The 18,917-nt window shown below is 36.1% G+C and overlaps 1 protein-coding gene across 2 annotated transcripts in view; it reads left to right on the top strand.

Annotated features, from left to right (window-relative positions):
- Window positions 1–18,917, top strand: part of Wars2 (tryptophanyl tRNA synthetase 2, mitochondrial) — an 85,135-nt gene that overhangs the window by 19,892 nt on the left and 46,326 nt on the right. The gene's annotated exons all lie outside the window — the stretch shown is intronic.

Below are 18,917 nucleotides of genomic sequence, written 5' to 3'. Positions count from 1 at the left end.
TTCTTTGCATTTGGTGTGAGGCAAGACCACTTCCGCTGCTGTCGAAGCCAAAGTGGGGCCTCTGAGAAACTTCCTCTCTGTGCTCAGGTAGAATGAGTGAGTAATGCACATGAATTGCTGAGTGCAGCCATTTGTCTTTCTGGCCTCTGAATCTTGCAGAGGGCAAATGAGCTCACTGAAGGCAGGTGTGGTCAGTTGGTAATTTAGAGGCCTTCCAACATGTAGAAGTGGTCAGTAGGGAAAGAGCGGAGAGACCAGCATATGTAACAGAGAAAATGCAGCCAGAAAGGTTGTCATAAATCAGAGACATGTGTTGGAATGAACACTTGTTTTAAAAAATGTTTTAGGAAGGATAAGGGAATGGGATCAACACATTAAGTAATACAGGTTCTAAGTAGTCACCACTGGATTTGGCACTGTAAAAGTTGTTGGAGACTTTGACAATAAAAGATAGGAAGTAAATAGGGATGAGAACAAACATCGGTCTAGAATAGACCATTTTAGGAGTTTGAAGATTGAAAAAAATGTTAACAATTCAGGGAAGTTTTAGGTACACAGCAAAATAGAAAATACAGAGAGTTTGCGTACCTCCTTTTTCCCCATATAGGAATAGCCTTCCCCAGTGTAGACTTCCACACTACAATGGTACATTTGTCACAAGTGATGAATCACTGCTGACATCATTATCACTTAGAGCTCATGGTTCACATTAGGGATCACTCTTAGAGATGTGTATTTAATGAATTTGGACAGATATTTAATGACACGTGTCCATCATTGTAATGTTGTACACAATAGTTTGCTACCCTAAAAAGTTCTGTATACTCTGCCTTTTCATCCCTCCCTTTCCAGAACACCTCAAAATTACTAGGCTTTTTACTGTCCCCATAGTTTTGCCTTTTACTGACTGTCATGTAGTTGGAATCATACAACGCATATCCTTCTAAGATTGGTTTCTTTCTCTAGGTAATAAGCATTTAGCTTTTTCCCGTGTCTTTTGTGTCTTCATAGCTCATTTCTTTTTAGCACTGAGTAATACTCCATTGTCTGGAGGTCCCAGAAATTGTCTGCTCATCTATTGAAGAACATCTTGGCTGCTTCCAAGTTTTGCCAAGTACAAATAAATAAATACCAGATTTACCAAGCAGTGCTTTGGATCCATTGTTGGTATCACCCTTTTCCTCAGTGTCACACCCAGTCCATCAGCCAGACTCATGGTAATACTCTTTCAAATCCTTGTCAAATCTGTCCACATCAATTCGCTTCCCTTGAGCATAACTACTGTCATTACTTACCCCTGCTTCTGTGGTGACTTTCCTTCTTCCTTTCTTGGCTACTTTCAATTGTTTCTTTGTCTGGAGATCAGAGTAATCCTTTGTGATATATAAATCTGATTAAATCACTCCTTACTTAAGATCTTTGCATCAGTTCCCCAAACTGGCTTCTTCCCTTACCTGCAAGGCCTCTCTGTCTGCTTTTCCAGCCTTATTTCCTAGTCCTCTGTTCCCCTTCATCACTGCACACCAGGATTGCTGATTTTTCTTCTATTGTTGCCATTTTTGTTTTTTACTTTGGAATATTTTTGTCTTGCCCCTTTTTAAAATTTATTCCCTCTCTAGGTAAAATTAAAAAGTTATATACTCCAAGATACTTCTTGTTGCATTCTGTCTAAAGTAGGCACATCTATAATATGCTTAATTTCTTTTTTTTTCTTCATGGTACTAATCATGTTCTACAGTTATCATATTTATTTGTTTCCTTGAGTTTTGCATGATTTTTCCTAAAATTTAAGCTCTATAATACCAAGATCACAGAGTAGGCACTGCAGAAATATTTATTAAATGACCATCTTTTCCACTAATATAATGTTCGTAAGGTAGTTTTTTAATATCTTGAAACATCTTTTTTTTAAAAAACTAGAAATGTTTTTATGTATAACTTAATGACTTTTAACGTTCCTGTGTCTTATGGTTCTCAAAAGGAAGAGAACAGAGGCAACAAAATAGTGGAAAGGTTATTATCAGAGAGACAGGCGTGAAGAAAAAGTATCCTAATCTTACAGGTGTTAGTTAATTAAAAAGAACTTGTTACATCTGCATGATTTACTTGGGAGGATATTCATGGTATTTTGTAATGTGGTAGTAAAAGCAAATGAGAGTAATATCCCAATTTTGTTTAAAAATTTATGCTACATATGTAAATTTTTCATGTTTTTGATAAAGTGAATATATATATTCTTGTGACCTAATATTGCTGGGTTTCAAAAGCAAAGAAAATTTTTATTCTTTTCTTTATATAATTTTATATTATTTGGCTTCAGGGTGGTAATGGGTATGGAACTTGGGAAGCACATGACAGACAAGTGCTCCTCCACTGAGCTACATTCCTAGCTTCTAATTTTTATATTTTATTTTGAAGGTCTAGCCTAATTTTCAAGGTTATCTTTGAACTTGCAATCCTCCTGCCTCAGCCCCCAAAGTAGCATGGTTAGAAGCATGCACCACCACACACAGCTACAGCTTTTTGGTTTTGTTTTTTTGTTTGTTTGTTTGTTTGTTTTTTAGTCTAATAAGGATGGAACAAAAAGGTGACAGTTTGAGTTCCATGAGTGCGCATATTTTTTTTTAAAGGACAGATTTCTTTGTCAAGGAGCTTACAGAATATATATATATATATATATAGACACACACACACACACACACACACACACATACGGAGAGTGGTAAAATACTGTTTTATTACCGACTTGGTATGGACTTGATACTCTAGCATACAGTTATGGTAAACTTGAATAGGCCTAAGTTTCTCTACCCTAAACCCAAACCCAAATATTAAAATGTATATTACCAGCTTCCTGAGATAGAGGGTGCAAAAGAGAATACCAGTTCCTGAACGGGGCTGACTCAGGGAGCCAGGCCTGGCTCGAGGATAAGTCTGCGGAATGGCAGGAGCACTGTCGCCTGGTCACAGTCCTTGAAGAGTATTAAGTGAATGAGCAATTTTTTGACTCAAAAAGAAATGAAGAAAGAAGCCTCCTCTTTCTGTAAATGTTGTCTGTTGTAGAAGAAAAGAAGCTGAAAAATACATTGGATCAGAACCCCATTGAACAAATGAAAATAAAAAACAGAAACTAAAAAGCCAAAATGGAGAAGTCAGAGAACCTAAAATAGATTGAGGGTAAAGTTAAGGTGGGTGGCAGTGTGGGGTTCCTACAGGTACAGTTGGGAAGAGTAGGGCAGGAGAAATAACCCCAGATTGGGGTAGCTCTTTACATTTCTCCACAGTAGTGAAGAATTAAAGATCTGGTAAAGAGATGAAGACTAAAGAGGGAGACAGAAAAAGAAAACTTGATGGAGAAATATTGTGAGGGATGTGAAAAGGTAACCTGTCACACTGTGGAAAACAGTAATCTTAGAGGGATTTTTTTTTTTTTTCTCTAAAGTGGAAGAAAAGATGGTTTTCAACATGGGAGTATTTGGAAGTGTAAAGTAGAAAAGATGTACATAGTAATGTCTGTAAAGCAAGAAATGAGATTACTTGATAAACAGAGGAAAGCTTCTAGGAATTTAACCAACTAGAGATTGAAAAGTAGCTCCAAGTAAAGTAGCTGTATATAGCTCAGTCTTCACCAAACTACAGACTTATCAAGGGCAGCAGCTGTGTTTTGTTGGTTGCATAGTTTTTTTTTTTACTTATTTTCACATTTTATTTTATACTTATCATTGTGTCCTCAACATGCAACAGAGTATTTGCCACATGGATAATCTCAATAAATATCTGGATAGATGGATGGATGGATGAAGGAAAGAAGTTAAGGATGAATCTAGTATTTAGTATGTGTTCACTGAAAAATTACTTTATTGAATTAAACTACTGTTGCCCTAAACAAAAGCCTGGATGAGATTAAACATACTTATTAAACTAAACTCACATCTACAACTTGAAGACAGGACTTAGTAAAGTAGACGGTACCTTTTTTTATAGCTCCCAAATCATGAGGGTTGGCATTCTGTAGATTAAGGAATAGCAGTGGCATATTGTCTGGGTAGTAGTAGGTAAAAAGGGTGAGTTATGATATCTAATATGTATCATTTTGCTGCTTTTAGTTCTGAATCTGAGCCACATTCAGAAATATCATACTGAGAATTTCCATGTTTCCTAAGGAACCTGCACCTTGATTCTTGATTCATCAGAATATTCCAGTAACATTAAGATTGTTCACATCTCCGTGTTTAAGATTGAATTGTGACTAGCCTGGGATCTTGCATTTTCGAGTCTTATATATAATAAGTGACTATGTACATTTCATTGCCTTTACTTCAGTAAAAGGCTTTGAAGAGAAAGGACAGGATCAGAAACTGCTAGAAACATGAAAAGAAAAAGGCTTTTGAGAATAAAAAGGAAAATGATGATGAAACCATCATTTGTATTAAGGGGCTGATGTAGCTCAGTGATAGAGTATATGCTTAGATTGCACAGGATGCAAAGGTACATAGATACAGAGGTTAATTAATAATAATTATGTATGGACACCTGTGCTCCACAGAGAGAAGTTCTTATTAAGATGAGACTAGTAAAACATGATTTGTTCATTGAGAACATGTTTGATTCTTCTTCATAAATTTTAGCATGTATCTGATTTGGATTTAAGATCAGAACATATATTCTAAAAAGAAAGTTGAAATAATTCTGTTGCTAAACAGAATTATTTACCTCTACTTGCCAATGAATTTTGGAAGTTTGCAGTTTTCTTCATTACTGCTAAGAATGCTAGTTGGACCAAAGTATTTTCTAGCGTTGCTTTTGGTTGTTAGGAACCATCACAATGGAAGCCCTGACCCCTTGAACCATAGCAGCAGCAAATGAGCAAAGAACAAACTAGATTTCAAATGTTTTGTTTTCCAGTGTTATTTGCTGTGTTGAAGTCATCGTGCAACATCTGATACTGATTTCACGATTCTTATTCTTTTTAAGGATTCTGATTTAAAAACATAAACACATTTCTACTCAGTTTTCCCATGAATCTCAGCCCTTAATTTAACTCAAAACATCCTGATCCTGTGGTGTTTTGCTCTGTTTCTACCCTTGCCAGATTAGGAATGCTCCTGGGTGCCTGGTGGGGTGCAAGTAGTGCTGTTCTCCTAGAAAAGAGGAAATGCACTGTATTGTAGATTAGACACAGACTCTACCTCTGGATAGAGCTAGTCAAAAAATCAAACTGAGTTCTCTGAGCTCCCTGTGTACTGTTGAATGTCTGTTTAACAACACAGTGATAAAATTAAGTATCCAGAAATTATCACATAAAACCCACTTTGAACCTTAAGGTAGGATTGCTTGCATTGTAAGAGGAATTGAGTAACATTATACAGGTCATAAATTGTTGGATGTGATGAAATTAGTTGTTGCTGGTCTTAGTAGCACGTACAATGAAGTTCATGCCCAACAGGGGTGACTCTGATTTAGAGAGACTCTTGTCAAAGCAAAGGTGCTAGTTTCGGTACCATATATATGGCATATACACAGATATAGATATAGATATAGATAGTGTATGTATAGTGGTATGTATATATGTATATTGTATATATAGTAGTTGCTAACAACTACATATTACTTTAAAGGGAACTTGACTACAGATTCAATTAAAATGATAATGCATCAGTAATTTGGAAAAGTGTTGTGATATCTGTAGTCATTGTTTACTAAAAGGTGCCCATGATGTACATGGGCAGCCTGGGAGGGAGCATTTGAAAATTCCCTTTTCATTCTTGGTAAATGTCTTCCCTTCATCCTTCTTTTCCCTGGAATGCCTGAGTACCCTGAAGCTTAAGACCAGATTGATGGCTCTTGCATCCTAGAATGTTCATTTCTGTTACATCCATGTATGTATATATATTGAACCTCTACTCCCTGAGGGATACAAGCTTAGCTTATGTACTATAGGGTTTCTCTGACAAGTGAAGGTAGTAGACATGTAGAACATGTAAGTTACCATGTTATCTAAAAGAAGGAGAACAGAGGATGGTAAGTACTTATAGAAGCAAGTAAGTCATACCTGGGGATTTGGAGAAGATGTAACAAATGTGATTACTCTGAACTGGGTCTTAAAAGATAAATTGCAATTTTGCACATGAGAAAAGGTATGCTAAGCAGAAGATACTGCATGCACAAAGGCTTAGAATTTAGAAAGAATATGGCTTTTTCAAGACTCAGGAAAGTATACAACTCACAGAATGAAGGGATAGTAGGAAATGGCTAGCAAAGTAGACTTGCACCTTTTTAACTCAGTAGGACCAATGAATGCAATAGAAACTCACCAAAGAAGTTAAAACTGTGGGAAATATAGCACAGTGGGGTGGCACATGTCTAATCCCCAGCACGTTGGGAGGATTGGAAGTTGTTACATGGGCAACTTAACAAGACCTATCTTAAGATAAACAGTAGAAAGGGGTGGGAAAGTAGCTCAGTGATAGAGCATACCTGAGTTTAATACCCCAGTAACATGCATACACACACACACACACACACACACACACACACACACACACACAAACACACACACACACATACACACACACACACACACGTTACATAAAAGAAAATTCGAAAAATTCTTTCTTACATAAACAATCTGATAGATCACTGGGCTATTTTTTCTGCTATTGTATTTTGAAAAATCAGAAATTTCTTAAATGGAATAGAACAGAAGATATAGATGCACTCAGCCATCTTATCTTTGATACAGAGGCCAAACATATTCACTGGAAGAAAGTTAGCTTCTTTAATTAGTGGTGTTAATTAGTGGTGTTTTAAACCAGTTTAAAAACTGGTTTTCCACATGCTGAAGGGTTAAAGGACCTATGTCTATCATCACTGAACTAAAGTCAAAATGGATCAAAGATCTAAATATTAAAACAGAAACACTAAACATACTAGAAGACAAATCTCAAGGACATAAGGGTAGGCCTAGAGTTCATGAACAAAAACCAAACTGCATGGGAAGTATTTCAAAGAATGAACAATTGGATTCTTGCTTTATTAAAAAGTTTTTGCATATCAAAAGAAATACCAACAGTGAAAAGAAAACCCACAGATTGGGAAAATATTTATGCCAAATGTTTCTCTGACAAAGGACTTTTATCTAGAATGTATAAAGAATTGAAAAAATCAGGCCCCCCAAATTTAAAAACTCAATGAAAAAATGATGCAGCTGAGATGAATACACAATTCTCAGATGAAGAAATACAAATGGCAGATCCATGTGTGAAAAATTATTCAGCATCACTGGTCATTTGAGCAATGCAAGTAACACTGATATTACCTCACTCTAGAAAGAATGGCTGACATCAAGAAATTGACCAATAACAAATGCTGTGGCAGGGAGATGGGAAAAAAGAACACTTCTCCATTGTTGGTGGAAGTGTAGACTGCTACAACTACTGTGGAAGTCAATATGGAGAGTCCTCAAAAAACTAGGATTAGAGATTCTATTCAATCCAGCTATTTTCCTTCTGGGTACTTTCCCAGAATAATTTAAAACATCATACTACAGCGATATATGTGCATTCATGTTTATCGCAGCATAATTTGTAATAGCTAAGTCTTGGAAACAACCCAAGTGTTCATCAGCTGAGGAATGGATAAAAAATGATGTGGTATTTTTATATAATGAAATACTACTCAGCCATAAAGAACAGTAAACTCGAGGCTTTTATGTGTAAATGCATGCAACTAGAAACCATACTCGTAAGTGAAATAAGTCAGACTTGCATGTGTAAATACTGTATTGTCTTGCTAACATAAAAAGGTGAAAGAGTAAATATGATCAAAAGTTACACTAGATACAGTAAAAGGGAAAGACATTGTTCAAATGGAAATTATATTGTTTAATTAATCTTGTATGCCGGTATCTAGTAGCTTAAACAGTTAATTTGAGTATAACTACATGCATTATAACAATCATTATTAAATTCCTATCTTGTTTTGAAATCCTTTATTGCCATTTTTGTCAGTTTGATTTTTAAATGTTTGTTTGCTTCTTGATTTTTCTGTATTTTTCTCTTTAAAAATAAAAAAGAAAAGAAACTAAGAAAATCATTTCTGTAAAACTGAACTGGTGGCATTTTAAAAGCATTGCATTGTCTTTCACCATCCCTACTGTTTGTATTAAACAGCTCTGATCTACCTCACATATTTCACTCTTCATCAGTTTAATGCTTTGAACATAAGCATCTGAAGTTACTTTGTTGAGACCGTGATTATGTAATTGTAATATCAAAACAAAAATCTTATTTTCCACAAAAATATCCAAGAATTTACCAGTTGAAACAATCAGTGATGTCACTTGAGGTACCAAGTGTTTATGATTAATAATTATTCAGCACATAGTAATTTGTCATCTAACCAGAATAATGTACCTTAAGGGTACACTGTCAAACCATGTGCTTAGAATTATTAAAAGAACAATATTGTATTATTTGTGATAATTATTTTATATATTAAAATGTAGCTGTGGAGGATTATGTTTGAAATCTTAAAATTCTAGCTAGGAAGGAGGAATCTAAAAAACTTTTAAGTAACTTATACTTAAAATCTTACAGTTGAGTGAGTGCTGGTTTTGTGGTTAAGGTGTCATTGGAAACTATCATTTTTTGACTCAAAGTGCTTACAGAATTTGAGTATATCTACATAAGAACAGAATATACAATAAATAAAGACTTTTATTTAGAATGTGCACAGTACATTGGAACAAGAGTATTCAATACAAAGGAACGTGATAAATATCCCACTGGTGAATAAAAACATTTCTTGGAGCTCTTGAAAAATCAAAAGAAAATTAAAATGTTATTTTAAATTTATACATTCACAATTTAGTTACTATAAGAATTCATAAATACCAAAAGAAATAATTGGAATTTTTTAAAGACATGAAGCTGAATTATTTTACAAGATAAAATTTTCTTCAGATTATTACCAATATGTGATGAACCAATTTAGTAACAAAATGAAAAAAACGTTATCAGTTTATGTCAACAATCAAGAAGGTGAAGGCTTTCTTAAGAAATGTTCTTGAATCTTATTAGACTTAATGAAACAAATGGCTAAGCAATACAGAGTTATTTTACAGATACACACACGACTGAGGGTAAATCAGAATTCGGGTGGTGTGACTAAACATAAGTAGAAAATTGAGCATGATGGCAAAAGTTTTGAGGAAGACCTATGTATTTGCATGTGCAAAATTCTAAGGTATATTAGTAAGTTTAAGAAATCGAACGCTCTGAAATGTTTCCAATACTGACACTTCTTTGATAACATCCTTTCTGCATCTGTATATAGATCACAAGTTTTTTCAAAGTTTTATAAGCAGCCCAAAGATGTGACATGCAGGAAGCCATGTGGCATGTCAAAAATATATTGGACTATTTGTTCTCTAACATTATGGGCTGTTATTGAGAGCTTCCAGAGGTTATTGACATACTCTTTTAAACATAAAGAAGGATGGTGAATTAATGATCAGCTGACACTGATTTGTAAATTTGAATTTCTCTCCCCACTCAAGTTTATTAATTGCATACACAGGGTTTGAAGAATTCTTTCTGAAGAGCTTCAAAGAAAAAAATTATAGACATGTGTACTTCATTTTCAAAGTAATAGTTCAGTGAGTTTCTAACAAAACCTATATCCTAAAAACATTTGGGCTGGAGTGATTATGCCAAAAACTAAAAAATAAAATAGTCTCAAAATTTCAAAGAAAGATAAGTCTTCACCATTCACAGATTGTAGCTGGTGGGAGGACGACCATGAGCCTCACCAGGAAGCGATCCTGGCCAGGAAACCATATCATTTTCATTTGTTGGGTTGGGTTTTATTTTCTTTTGTTTTGTTTGATTATGTTAAACCTGATGGCAGGAGCAAGAGTTGTTTGAAAGATAAGAAGACATACTATGGTAGCCTTTTTGGATTTACTATTGGCTTGTTTTGAAGTCTTAATTGCAGTCACTGTTTTGGCTTTATTGTTTCTATTCTATTCTGTTCTGTTCAATTTTTATTATGTCCAAAAGTATCTACAGCTATTTTGAAAACAACAACAGGCATTATGGTAACTATTGTTGGTTTGCTAAGGTTTTGAAGTCCTGTGTCTCTTATACTGGTTTATTCTTGATTGATTTTATTCTGTTTATTGTCCTTGGTTTTATCCTCTTTAAAATAAAATTTTAAAATAACAGCAATTTTATCTATGATTTTACTACCATAGTTGATCTGTGGTTTGTTTGGTTGATGTGGCTGACCCAGTAATGCTTCCTGCATCTTAACACTACTACCTGTGTCCAATTAGAGTTTGGCCAATCACAGTAGTCAATACAGAATGCTTTTGTTCTACTCTGCGTTGCCCAGCATTAGGTTGTGCAGTTCTGGAAGAGGAGTTCGGTGGCCACGGTGATGACATTCTAGCCAGATTTTGGGTCTGGAAGACTTGCTGTATCAATTTACTGCTTCAACCAAGTGCACTAGTTTCCTAAGCCTGCTGAAAAAAGTATGTCATACTGGATGACCTCATAGAGCAGAAATATTTTCTCTCACAGTCATAGAAGCTAGGAGTCTAATTTTGGGTGTTGGTAGGAAATGCCCTCTCTGTAGGCCCTAGGGAAGAATCCTTGCTTGCCACTTGTTAACTTCTGGGGGCTCCAGTAGTCCTTGGGCATCCTCCACTTGCAGCTGCATCATTCTAAACCTTGCCTCCATCGTGAATCACATGACCTTACCTCTGTGTCTCCATGTGTCTTCTTTTATTAAAAAAAAAAAAAAAGATTATTGAATTCAGGGGACACTCTAATCCAGTGTGTCTTATTTTAAGTGATTATATCTGCTTTCTAAATAAAATCAAATTCTGAGGTCCCAGGTAGATATGAATTTATGGTGAAAATAGTTAAGCCTCTACACCAAACACTGGAAATACTATATATTTTTCTTACCGTAAATTGCTATATAAATATTTCTTACCTTTTGGGCTTTAAATTACAGTTTCTAACAATTATTGATTACTGTTAGGGTTTTATTTGAACTTAGCTCTAGAGTTAGGTTGTTAATGAAAGATAGCATGGGGGCTGGGGATTTAGCTCAGCGGCATAAGCACCTGCCTTGCAAGCAGGAAGTCATGAGTTTGATCCCCAGTACCGAAAAAAGGAAAAAGACAAAAAAAAAAAAAAAAAAAAAAAAAAAGAAAGATAGCATGATACAAAAGTATAAAGGACAAACAAAAATTTTTTCATAAGATTTTTAATTGCTCAGTAGAAGTTGATATAGAGATGCTCATCTCCATGTATTTTAGTAATGTGTGTATGAAGTCAGATTGTGGAGGATTTACATATTAAACTGAGGAGATTGGAATTGCCTCTATAAGAAGTAATAACCGGTGCAGAATTACTGTTTTGAGAAGACATTTCTGCTGATGATAAGGAAAGGTGCAAAATCAAAAACAGCACAGGTAAGATGAATGGTATTTCTGACGATGGTGGTGGAGATAGAAAAGTGAAATCATACTACATAATGTCCCTGTTAATTGATTAGCTAATATTTATTGAGTACATGTAAGTGCCAGTCACTCTTCTAAGCACTTTAGTGTACTTTTGTACACTATTCTTGGAATAATCCTATGAAGTACTGTATAAATTTTTATTTTCGATGAAGAAACTGAATCATAAGTATTTGCTAAAGATCATGCAGGTAATTAGAGGAGGTAGGCATTGAATCCATAGACTGTAGTGAAGGAAAAGAAGGAATTGGGAATGGCTCATAAAATTCAAACTGAATGGCTATCATCCATGAGCCAGGATTAAAAATGCAGAAGCATAGCAGGTTTGGGAAAAGCTGTTCAATTTGTGAGTCAATATATTTTGTTTTGAATGTAGTTGTGGTTTGGAGACTTTCTGGTCAAATGGATATGTCCCATAGATCACCGTGTATTACTGGAGTAATTTAACATTAACATTCACCTTTTCTGATGAGAGACAGTAATGTGTTAATCTTTATATGAGGCAGCTGAGAAACAAAACATGAGAATTATTATTATTTTTCTAGTTCTGAAAAGTAAGAATGCTTTCAACAGAATCTTTGAGATTGTATATTCTCATGTCCTTTTTACATTAAGATAAGCAAATAAATACCTTATTTGGGACTCTGGAGAATTTTTTAATAAATCAGATAGAGCAGTTTGTGATTAATTTGTAGCCTTCCTGTAGTCAGAAGCCAATTTACTTCATCATAGACCCCCCCATTCAGCCTTTGATGCATGCTTCCCACTGAATACACCCATGCATGGCTCTAACCACAGGGTATTCTGCTTCAAACCTGGTGGTTTATGGGAACTGCTTTTGTCAAAATCATTAAAGAAAAAATGCCTGTGAATTCTCCTGCCGAAGCACTGCCTGTTTTCTGTGTCATTTTGGTCTCATTAATCAGTGTCGCAGCAAGTAGACACTGTGCTGTGTATTTTACTGTCCCCGGCACAGCAGACCCTACATCTCTGCCCTCAGGCTGACACATTGGGGAAAAGGAGAGAGGGAAGCCATCAATCTTCCCAGTTGCTCATGTCAGCAGTGATTCCTTCTCCCTTCCTGTTGGCTGTCTCTCTCACCACCTGTGTTTAGAATTAGCACTGAAGCTGCTGCCCAGATGAATAAGAACCACTGTCCTTGTCACCTGCCCTAGTATGGGCCACCACTTCTCAGTGAAAAAAAGTACATCAAGCAGTTACCTTCAGTGTAAGCAGTGTAGACAAGTGAGTCACCCATCCCTTTAGCAGTTTATAATAACATAAAATTAAGGTAGATTTTTAGGTAATACTCAAAGGTAGTGTCAGTGGATCAAAGTGGTGGAGGCAAATAATATCTTTAATGCATCACTATCTTCTTATGGTCTCCCTCTGACTTATGTATGGCTGTGGTTCAAGTCATGTCTTCACTGTTACTATCTGTTACTTAGCTCCTCTTTGCCTCAATTTCTACATCTGTAAAACAGGGATGGTAGTATGACCTCAGAGTTCTTGCAAGGATTAAATGAGATAATGCATTCATAGCACTTGTTGTAGGGCTTCTTAAATGGTAGGTACTCCACAAATGTTAGCTCTTCTCATTAAACTCATTATTCAAATAATAAAAATGAGGTTCAGAGAAGTCAAAGAATTTGTGAAATATACTAAGAGGCATAGAAAGAATTTAAACCTAGCACTTTCATACCTTTGAAACTCATGCCCTTTAAACTATGCTGTTTCAATTCATACATAACTGTATATGTTTATTTCTTATTATGTAAAATTAAAATGGTAATTGATGACATTTCTGTTAGTATGGAACCCTTGTAGGTACATACCATGCCAATTAATTTAATCAAACTGGATGCAGGAAGACTAGGCCTATTTTATTTGATGACAAAGACTGTTCAAAGATAAAAGTTAATAAAAAACTGCCCAAAGTAAGTCATTGCTGCCATTCCCTTAGGAAACCAGTGATAACTTAGATGTGCATCCTTCATTCCTTTTCAGCATTTGTGTATTCTACAAATGTTTGTATAGAACCACTGAAGGCTAAAGAACATCCTTGGATCTTCAGGGAGTTACATTGTTCTTCCTGTTTGACAGAGGAGGAGATTCTATGATTTGTCAATGGGAACACACATAATGCACATCAGACTCGTACTGGATTTAACATGTTCTGGCTCCAGGATTAGCTTCCTTCTCTCTACCAGTAGTTATAGTACTTAATTCTTCTCATCTGTTTATAGAATTCCATTATCTAAAAAGAAAACTGTCATTTAGTTAGTACTTCCCCTGCTAATACATAATAGTCACTTGTAGTCCTTTTGTCAGTAAATAATCAAATGGGGAACATTGGATAGCCTTGCATATTTCTGTAGGGCAGACTTCCTTATGTTGACTGGTTGAATCAAAATAAGGCATTTGAAATGCTCACCTCTATAAATAATTTACGAAGAGCTTACTGTGCAGCAGACATGAAGGAATTTATGCTAAGAAACTCCTCACAGTTTTCCTAAGCATCCTATGAAGTAGGTGCCGTTGTTTTCCCCCGTTTGCAGGCGCTCAATACTAGAATGAGGACTTCAGTCCAGGCAGTCTAGCACTAAGTCCTGTTTACTTGCAGTGGTCGACAACCAAGCTAGTTATCATAATCATAACTTACCACTTGACCTTGTGATTTTTCTAGTTTACATTAAAATTGAGCTAACAGTCTGAGCTGACTGGGTTGTGAACTGATGTAACAATGGTTGAAACAAGTGTGGGATTCTGTCTGTTTATGCGTTGCATGCTGAGAAAGGGAACCACGACCAGCTAGAAAGTGAGATATTTTTTTTTTCACATGGTAGAGGTCAGGATAAACAGAGATGTGTGTGTGTGTGTGTGTGTGTGTGTGTGTGTGTGTGTGTGTATCCTGTCTTTATGCCAGGAAAACAACTTCTAAGAAATGTTTTTCCTCTGTTGTGGGAGCTCATTTTGCTCTCTCAAAAAAGTTACAGAACACTCTCAAGATAGACATGGAATTATTTCACATACGGTATGTAAGAATTTCTGGCATCTCAGCTTCACTAGGTTAAGGCCATCTGTTAGTGAGTCCCAATTTTGGCCAAGCAGTTACTAGCTACAGGGCCCTCATATTGCTGCCTGGATGATGAATCGAGAAAAACCTACATAGATTGCCAAATGTGAAATAGGTAGAAAAGATATCTCTTCAAGTAGAATAATCTTATCTTCTATCCATGAGCGTTGTTTTGTGACAAACATGTTAGTGGGATTATTTTTTTGATGAAATCCAAGTTGTGTATCCTTTCTAAATCCCTGAGCCATAGGGATTTATAGAACTGGACATTGCCAAGTAAGTCTATTTCACCATCAAAGATAGTGTGCTTCTTCCTCTGATGCCTTCTCTCTCCAGTGCCAGGTGATGACATCAGGTGTCTCTTCTCACTTTCGTTCTCTGCTGACCTTCTAGCTGCCAAATGTGATATTTGAACTACCCCACGCTAAGAGACCTCTGGCCTCTGTAACATGTAATTGTCTTAGAGAGTTTATGACCTTGAAATGTAAATTATAAGCAAGTAAATTTACTCCTCAGATGTTTAGTCTTTTCTTTCTCTCTGTCTCTCTCTGTCTCTCTCTCTCTGTCTCTCTGTCTCTCTGTCTCTGTCTCTCTGTCTCTGTCTCTCTCTCTCTCTCTCTCTCTCTCTCTCTCTCTCTCTCTCTCTCTCTCTCTCTCTGTGTGTGTGTGTGTGTGTGTGGTGGGAGGGGATTTCTAGCAGATTGGCAGCTTCAGAGAATAATTATCTAGTAATTGTCCTTGAATACTGGTTTCTGAATCTTGGCCTCACATTAAAATCACCTGGGGAGCTCTTAAAACTCCTGGTCCTCATGCCAAAGCCCAGGCTGATTAAATTGGAATCTCTTAGGGTGGGGGCATTGGTATATTTAAAGCTCCCAGGCGATTACTGCAGCCAAGATTGAGAACATTTGGGTAAGCCTTAGAAAGTATCTTTTATTTTTTTCATTCATAGTGTTTTCATCTGTAGCTCATTTTATGCTGTTGAAATGAACTTGAAGAATAGATTATTGGTGCCCAAAAGCTCCTCTCAAACTTTAGTATGCATCAGGATCACCTAAGCCTGTGAAAGCACAGATTGCATAACTTTTCCCATTTCTTTTTCTAGGGTAAGCTCAACTATCAGAATTTCTGATTTAGTAGGCCTTACAGGGACCCAGAAAACTCCCAAGTTATAGAGTTATGGTAAAACTGTTGGTAAAGAGAATACTTGAAGAACTTTGACTCTAATTTCGTCTTCCCACCTTTCTTCTGCCCTTTGCCACTAGACGTGGCTAGGGAAACTGCCTTAGATGGTTTGTACTCAAAATGTCAGTGTTAGAAAGATCATACAGGGTCAGAGATATAGCTCAGCGGCACAGTGCCTGCCTGACACAAGGTTCTGAGTTCAATTTATGGTACAAAAATATATATATATATCATAGATGTTGGAGGAGAATTTAGCATATTGTTCTACCTCCAAGTAATCATCAAATCTGATTAAAAACAATGTACTATATATGCAAAAGCAATCTCTTCATACAAAATTACTCCCCCTATGTACCTTTTATTTCAGAATTGGACCCGACCATGGATAGGTTTCTAATGTTCCAATGTGGATCTTGGACTTCATTTTCCCAGAGAAACAATTTTATGAATGTTTAGGTACAGCTGAAATCCTGCTATTAGAACCATTCTTCTGGAATTATGTGGGCTCAAAGAAGCCTTGATGGGCTGCCTTCAGGAGTTTAACTGCCATTTAAAGACGAGTTTGTGAGGTTTAAAAAAACAATTTTTAAACAAACTTATAGAACAAAATCTGTTTAGCAGCTGCCTGTAACTAGAACATTTGGTTTATTTTGTTTGTAGTTATTTTGCCCTTTACATTTGGAGCCAAAGTGGTGGAGAAAAGATTTGTCATGTATTCAGTTAATGTTTATTGGGTGCTCACAATGTACCTGGTCATGTGCTATTTACTAGGAATATAAAGATGAAAAAGACAGCCTCTGCCCTAGAGGAGCTCGTATTCTAGGTGGGAAAATATTTACTAAGCAAATAAGAAAATATTTACCAAGTTACTGATGTGATTTGTGCAATAAGGAAAAACTAAAGGAGGGATCTGTTCTTGGAAGCATGGGGCAAAGACTGGGAGCGCGGTGAGCAGCAAGAGAAAAGCTACTGAATGTAGTGAGTGGGAGTGTAGTGAACATGCGTGTGAGCCTGTGTGGGCACACATTCGGTAGGGGAAAGAGAGGTTTGCAATCAGGAAGAGATCATTAGGAGTTAAAAGCTAGGGGGATTTCTTCAGGGAGAAAAAGAGTTGTAGAGAGGAATGAGCTATATGGGAAAGCGAAAGAGTCAGATAAGCTCCCCATATGGTGTGATGTGATTGAGGAGCACTGTAAGTGCCCCATAAACCTTACTCCAGAGGAATGAGAAAGCTTATACTCATTTATTAGATACTATATATATATATATATATATATATATATATAGTATCAACTACCACTATCAACTGCATAGTGAGACCCTGTCTCAAAAAGACAGGGTCTCACTATGCAGTTGAGGAGGACCTTGAGCTCACTTTGTAACCCAGGCTGATCTCAAACTTGCAATGATCTTCCTGCTTCAGCCTCCCAACTCCTACGTGCTGGGAGATATTTATATTTTTAATCCAGGTTTTCCTTTTTTAAAGAGCTTTCTCCTATTTCATACAATCACGAGGAAGGAAATTTTAATAATCAATAAAGTATTAATTATTTTATAATGTCTTGAAATAAGTAGTTTCAAACTGCCCCAGGAATCTTCCTCTGAGGTTGGCTGGGAGATCAAAAGAGCAGAGAGGGCTTCATAGGGCTCCCCACCTTGTTCTCTAGTTACCTTGCCACCTGCCAAGCTCTTCTTAAGACTTTCTACATATCGGGTATGTTTAATAAGAATATTGCATTCAAAAAATGTACATAATTAAGAAAAGTTTTAGAATAGTCTAATTCTCAGAAATTTAACAGCAGTCTGAGGACTTTGTGGATAGCAAAAGGATAGATGGTATGTATGTATGTGTGTGTGTGTTTTGTTTAAAGAAAAAAAGCAAAACAAAAAGGGTCAAAATAATACAGAATTTCAAAAAAAGGATAGATGTTTTTGATGATCAGTGGAAGGACTGTCAGACAGACATTGATATGGGTATGTAAACAGTGATTCTGATAGGCAGGATAAGCCTTAGGTTGGTCACAATATTTAATGACAAAATTGTATTCCTAGATGAACACTTTCAGACTAATGATAAATTTTTTAAAGCAAAAAAGCTAATTTTATTTATTTATTTGGTACCAGTGGTCAAACTTAGGACCTTGCGCTTGCCAAATAGGCCACTTAGCTAAAGCTCTGACCTCAAAAGCTAATTTTAAATACTTAGATTATTCTTTATATTTTAAAAATTTTAACATTTATTGATCTCTTTCCTGTATTTACTATTCCACTCAAAACTTGCTCACACTGGGCAAGTGTTCTTCCATTAAGCTGCATTCCTAGCCTCTCTCTGTCTCTAAATATGTGAGTCACTTGGCTATGATACTAATTTATCTCTATATAATGCAGCAATTTCTAGAAGGCAATGCAATGTAGTGCTGAAAGCTTAGGCTCTGGAATAAACAAAGCTGCTAGACCTTCCTCTACTTCCTGTGTGACTTGGGATAACAAATTGCTTAATCATTTCATGTGGGTTTTTGTCTCAGTTGAAGTGGAAATGATAATAGGAGCATCTACCCAATATCATTGTGAAGATAAAGAGATGATGGATCTGTACATGCTGAAAATCAGTAAAATTTCAGGCAATGTTTCTTTTTTTTTTTTATTTAAGTATCATCTACTTCTAGTAGATAGTATATTCCTGAGAATGTAGAACATAATTTAGATGGCTTAAATGAGTAAACTCATTATCTAAATCTCACATTGACTTGCTGTATATGTAGTCCTGTTCATTTCTCTCATCCACTATGCCAAGTGCCTACAAAACCAGAAGTACTAATGTTTTGCTTTGCTTAAGGAATTTATTATTGTTGTTGTGTTATGGGGCTGGATACTGAACACAGGGCCTTGCACATGGTAGGCAGGCTCTGTACCACTAAGCTATAGCCCTAGCCCAAGAACTATAACTTATGATATCCTGTACTGTGAGTGCAGAACACAGGCTTTAAGACTACCTATGCTTGGTAATGGATTGAATCTGCAGAGAATTTTTTGACCTTTCTTATATGGCAGTAGTCAAAACAATCAAAACATAGCTACCATAAACTTCCATTGCATACTGCCTACCTTTAGGTCAGTGATGGC

This window comes from Cavia porcellus, unplaced genomic scaffold (genome assembly GCF_034190915.1).
Source record: "Cavia porcellus strain 051 isolate PalLab524CR breed Dunkin Hartley unplaced genomic scaffold, mCavPor4.1 scaffold_1, whole genome shotgun sequence".
In the NCBI taxonomy this organism is placed as follows: Eukaryota; Metazoa; Chordata; class Mammalia; order Rodentia; family Caviidae; genus Cavia; species Cavia porcellus.
The sequence above is the reverse complement of the archived record's forward strand: the minus strand, read 5'-3'. Positions and strand labels throughout refer to the sequence as shown.